We start from the raw sequence: 6,123 nt of genomic DNA, 5'->3' as shown, positions 1-6,123 counted from the left end.
TGGTTGGTTTCATGTTATTCACTTAGTCTAGTGACTTGTTGGTTTCATGTTATTCACTTAGTCTGGTGACTGGTTGGTTTCATGTTATTCACTTAGTCTGGTGACTGGTTGGTTTCATGTTATTCACTTAGTCTGGTGACTGGTTGGTTTTATTTTATTCACTTAGTCTGGTGACTGGTTGGTTTTATGTTATTCACTTAGTCTGGTGACTGGTTGGTTTTATGTTATTCACTTAGTCTGGTGACTGGTTGGTTTTATGTTATTCACTTAGTCTGGTGACTGGTTGGTTTTATAAGAACGTTATTCACTTAGTCTGGTGACTGGTTGGTTTTATGTTATTCACTTAGTCTGGTGACTGGTTGGTTTTATAAGAACGTTATTGACTTAGTCTGGTGACTGGTTGGTTTCATGTTATTCACTTAGTCTGGTGACTGGTTGGTTTCATGTTATTCACTTATTCTAGTGACTGGTTGGTTTCAGGTTATTCACTTAGTCTGGTGACTGGTTGGTATTATAAGGGCGTTATTCACCTTGTCTGGTTACTGGTTGGTTTTATAAGGACGTTATTCACTTAGTCTGGTGACTGGTTGGTTTTATGTTATTCACTTAGTCTGGTGACTGGTTGGTTTTATAAGGATGTTATTCACTTAGTCTGGTGACTGGTTGGTTTCATGTTATTCACTTAGTCTGGTGACTGGTTGGTTTCATGTTATTCACTTAGTCTGGTGACTGGTTGGTTTCATGTTATTCACTTAGTCTGGTGACTTGTTGGTTTCATGTTATTCACTTAGTCTGGTGACTGGTTTGTTTCATGTTATTCACTTAGTCTAGTGACTTGTTGGTTTCATGTTATTCACTTAGTCTGGTGACTGGTTGGTTTCATGTTATTCACTTAGTCTGGTGACTGGTTGGTTTCATGTTATTCACTTAATCTGGTGACTGGTTGGTTTCATGTTATTCACTTAGTCTGGTGACTGGTTGGTTTCATGTTATTCACTTAGTCTGGTGACTGGTTGGTTTCATGTTATTCACTTAGTCTGGTGACTGGTTGGTTTCATGTTATTCACTTAGTCTAGTGACTTGTTGGTTTCATGTTATTCACTTAGTCTGGTGACTGGTTGGTTTTATGTTATTCACTTAGTCTGGTGACTGGTTGGTTTCATAAGGATGTTATTCACTTAGTCTGGTGACTGGTTGGTTTTATGTTATTCACTTAGTCTGGTGACTGGTTGGTTTTATGTTATTCACTTAGTCTGGTGACTGGTTGGTTTCATGTTATTCACTTAGTCTGGTGACTGGTTGGTTTTATGTTATTCACTTAGTCTGGTGACTGGTTGGTTTTAAGTTATTCACTTAGTCTGGTGACTGGTTGGTTTTAAGTTATTCACTTAGTCTGGTGACTGTTGGTTTCATGTTATTCACTTAGTCTGGTGACTGGTTGGTTTCATGTTATTCACTTAGTCTGGTGACTGGTTGGTTTCATGTTATTCACTTAATCTGGTGACTGGTTGGTTTCATGTTATTCACTTAGTCTGGTGACTGGTTGGTTTCATGTTATTCACTTAGTCTGGTGACTGGTTGGTTTCATGTTATTCACTTAGTCTGGTGACTGGTTGGTTTCATGTTATTCACTTAGTCTAGTGACTTGTTGGTTTCATGTTATTCACTTAGTCTGGTGACTGGTTGGTTTTATGTTATTCACTTAGTCTGGTGACTGGTTGGTTTTATAAGGATGTTATTCACTTAGTCTGGTGACTGGTTGGTTTTATGTTATTCACTTAGTCTGGTGACTGGTTGGTTTTATGTTATTCACTTAGTCTGGTGACTGGTTGGTTTCATGTTATTCACTTAGTCTGGTGACTGGTTGGTTTTATGTTATTCACTTAGTCTGGTGACTGGTTGGTTTTAAGTTATTCACTTAGTCTGGTGACTGGTTGGTTTTAAGTTATTCACTTAGTCTGGTGACTGTTGGTTTCATGTTATTCACTTAGTCTGGTGACTGGTTGGTTTCATGTTATTCACTTAGTCTGGTGACTGGTTGGTTTCATGTTATTCACTTAGTCTGGTGACTGGTTGGTTTTATAAGGATGTTATTCACTTAGTCTGGTGACTGGTTGGTTTCATGTTATTCACTTAGTCTGGTGACTGGTTGGTTTCATGTTATTCACTTAGTCTGGTGACTGGTTGGTTTTATGTTATTCACTTAGTCTGGTGACTGGTTGGTTTTATGTTATTCACTTAGTCTGGTGACTGGTTGGTTTCATGTTATTCACTTAGTCTGGTGAATGGTTGGTTTTATGTTATTCACTTAGTCTGGTGACTGGTTGGTTTCATGTTATTCACTTAGTCTGGTGACTGGTTGGTTTCATGTTATTCACTTAGTCTGGTGACTGGTTGGTTTCATGTTATTCACTTAGTCTAGTGACTTGTTGGTTTCATGTTATTCACTTAGTCTGGTGACTGGTTGGTTTCATGTTATTCACTTAGTCTGGTGACTGGTTGGTTTCATGTTATTCACTTAGTCTGGTGACTGGTTGGTTTTATAAATATGTTATTCACTTATGCTGGTGACTGGTTGGTTTTATAAGGATGTTATTCACTTAGTCTGGTGACTGGTTGGTTTTATGTTATTCACTTAGTCTGGTGACTGGTTGGTTTTATTTTATTCACTTAGTCTGGTGACTGGTTGGTTTTATGTTATTCACTTAGTCTGGTGACTGGTTGGTTTTATGTTATTCACTTAGTCTGGTGACTGGTTGGTTTTATGTTATTCACTTAGTCTGGTGACTGGTTGGTTTTATAAGAACGTTATTCACTTAGTCTGGTGACTGGTTGGTTTTATGTTATTCACTTAGTCTGGTGACTGGTTGGTTTTATAAGAACGTTATTGACTTAGTCTGGTGACTGGTTGGTTTCATGTTATTCACTTAGTCTGGTGACTGGTTGGTTTCATGTTATTCACTTATTCTAGTGACTGGTTGGTTTCAGGTTATTCACTTAGTCTGGTGACTGGTTGGTATTATAAGGGCGTTATTCACCTTGTCTGGTTACTGGTTGGTTTTATAAGGACGTTATTCACTTAGTCTGGTGACTGGTTGGTTTTATGTTATTCACTTAGTCTGGTGACTGGTTGGTTTTATAAGGATGTTATTCACTTAGTCTGGTGACTGGTTGGTTTCATGTTATTCACTTAGTCTGGTGACTGGTTGGTTTCATGTTATTCACTTAGTCTGGTGACTGGTTGGTTTCATGTTATTCACTTAGTCTGGTGACTTGTTGGTTTCATGTTATTCACTTAGTTTGGTGACTGGTTTGTTTCATGTTATTCACTTAGTCTAGTGACTTGTTGGTTTCATGTTATTCACTTAGTCTGGTGACTGGTTGGTTTCATGTTATTCACTTAGTCTGGTTACTGGTTGGTTTCATGTTATTCACTTAATCTGGTGACTGGTTGGTTTCATGTTATTCACTTAGTCTGGTGACTGGTTGGTTTCATGTTATTCACTTAGTCTGGTGACTGGTTGGTTTCATGTTATTCACTTAGTCTGGTGACTGGTTGGTTTCATGTTATTCACTTAGTCTAGTGACTTGTTGGTTTCATGTTATTCACTTAGTCTGGTGACTGGTTGGTTTTATGTTATTCACTTAGTCTGGTGACTGGTTGGTTTTATAAGGATGTTATTCACTTAGTCTGGTGACTGGTTGGTTTCATGTTATTCACTTAGTCTAGTGACTTGTTGGTTTCATGTTATTCACTTAGTCTGGTGACTGGTTGGTTTTATGTTATTCACTTAGTCTGGTGACTGGTTGGTTTCATGTTATTCACTTAGTCTGGTGACTGGTTGGTTTTATGTTATTCACTTAGTCTGGTGACTGGTTGGTTTTAAGTTATTCACTTAGTCTGGTGACTGGTTGGTTTTAAGTTATTCACTAAGTCTGGTGACTGGTTGGTTTCATGTTATTCACTTAGTCTGGTGACTGGTTGGTTTCATGTTATTCACTTAGTCTGGTGACTGGTTGGTTTCATGTTATTCACTTAGTCTGGTGACTGGTTGGTTTCATGTTATTCACTTAGTCTAGTGACTTGTTGGTTTCATGTTATTCACTTAGTCTGGTGACTGGTTGGTTTCATGTTATTCACTTAGTCTGGTGACTGGTTGGTTTTATAAATATGTTATTCACTTATGCTGGTGACTGGTTGGTTTTATAAATATGTTATTCACTTAGTCTGGTGACTGGTTGGTTTTATAAGGATGTTATTCACTTAGTCTGGTGACTGGTTGGTTTTATGTTATTCACTTAGTCTGGTGACTGGTTGGTTTTATGTTATTCACTTAGTCTGGTGACTGGTTGGTTTTATAAGGATGTTATTCACTTAGTCTGGTGACTGGTTGGTTTTATGTTATTCACTTAGTCTGGTGACTGGTTGGTTGTATGTTATTCACTTAGTCTGGTGACTGGTTGGTTTCATGTTATTCACTTAGTCTGGTGACTGGTTGGTTTTATGTTATTCACTTAGTCTGGTGACTGGTTGGTTTTAAGTTATTCACTTAGTCTGGTGACTGGTTGGTTTTAAGTTATTCACTAAGTCTGGTGACTGGTTGGTTTTATAAGGATGTTATTCACTTAGTCTGGTGACTGGTTGGTTTCATGTTATTCACTTAGTCTGGTGACTGGTTGGTTTCATGTTATTCACTTAGTCTGGTGACTGGTTGGTTTCATGTTATTCACTTAGTCTAGTGACTTGTTGGTTTCATGTTATTCACTTAGTCTGGTGACTGGTTGGTTTCATGTTATTCACTTAGTCTGGTGACTGGTTGGTTTCATGTTATTCACTTAGTCTGGTGACTGGTTGGTTTTATTTTATTCACTTAGTCTGGTGACTGGTTGGTTTTATGTTATTCACTTAGTCTGGTGACTGGTTGGTTTTATGTTATTCACTTAGTCTGGTGACTGGTTGGTTTTATGTTATTCACTTAGTCTGGTGACTGGTTGGTTTTATAAGAACGTTATTCACTTAGTCTGGTGACTGGTTGGTTTTATGTTATTCACTTAGTCTGGTGACTGGTTGGTTTTATAAGAACGTTATTGACTTAGTCTGGTGACTGGTTGGTTTCATGTTATTCACTTAGTCTGGTGACTGGTTGGTTTCATGTTATTCACTTATTCTAGTGACTGGTTGGTTTCAGGTTATTCACTTAGTCTGGTGACTGGTTGGTATTATAAGGGCGTTATTCACCTTGTCTGGTTACTGGTTGGTTTTATAAGGACGTTATTCACTTAGTCTGGTGACTGGTTGGTTTTATGTTATTCACTTAGTCTGGTGACTGGTTGGTTTTATAAGGATGTTATTCACTTAGTCTGGTGACTGGTTGGTTTCATGTTATTCACTTAGTCTGGTGACTGGTTGGTTTCATGTTATTCACTTAGTCTGGTGACTGGTTGGTTTCATGTTATTCACTTAGTCTGGTGACTTGTTGGTTTCATGTTATTCACTTAGTCTGGTGACTGGTTTGTTTCATGTTATTCACTTAGTCTAGTGACTTGTTGGTTTCATGTTATTCACTTAGTCTGGTGACTGGTTGGTTTCATGTTATTCACTTAGTCTGGTGACTGGTTGGTTTCATGTTATTCACTTAATCTGGTGACTGGTTGGTTTCATGTTATTCACTTAGTCTGGTGACTGGTTGGTTTCATGTTATTCACTTAGTCTGGTGACTGGTTGGTTTCATGTTATTCACTTAGTCTGGTGACTGGTTGGTTTCATGTTATTCACTTAGTCTAGTGACTTGTTGGTTTCATGTTATTCACTTAGTCTGGTGACTGGTTGGTTTTATGTTATTCACTTAGTCTGGTGACTGGTTGGTTTCATAAGGATGTTATTCACTTAGTCTGGTGACTGGTTGGTTTTATGTTATTCACTTAGTCTGGTGACTGGTTGGTTTTATGTTATTCACTTAGTCTGGTGACTGGTTGGTTTCATGTTATTCACTTAGTCTGGTGACTGGTTGGTTTTATGTTATTCACTTAGTCTGGTGACTGGTTGGTTTTAAGTTATTCACTTAGTCTGGTGACTGGTTGGTTTTAAGTTATTCACTTAGTCTGGTGACTGTTGGTTTCATG

Source organism: Salmo salar, unplaced genomic scaffold (assembly GCF_965601325.2).
Source record: "Salmo salar unplaced genomic scaffold, fSalSal1 ptg000347l, whole genome shotgun sequence".
Taxonomy (NCBI): domain Eukaryota; kingdom Metazoa; phylum Chordata; class Actinopteri; order Salmoniformes; family Salmonidae; genus Salmo; species Salmo salar.
Note: the sequence above shows the minus strand (reverse complement) of the source record.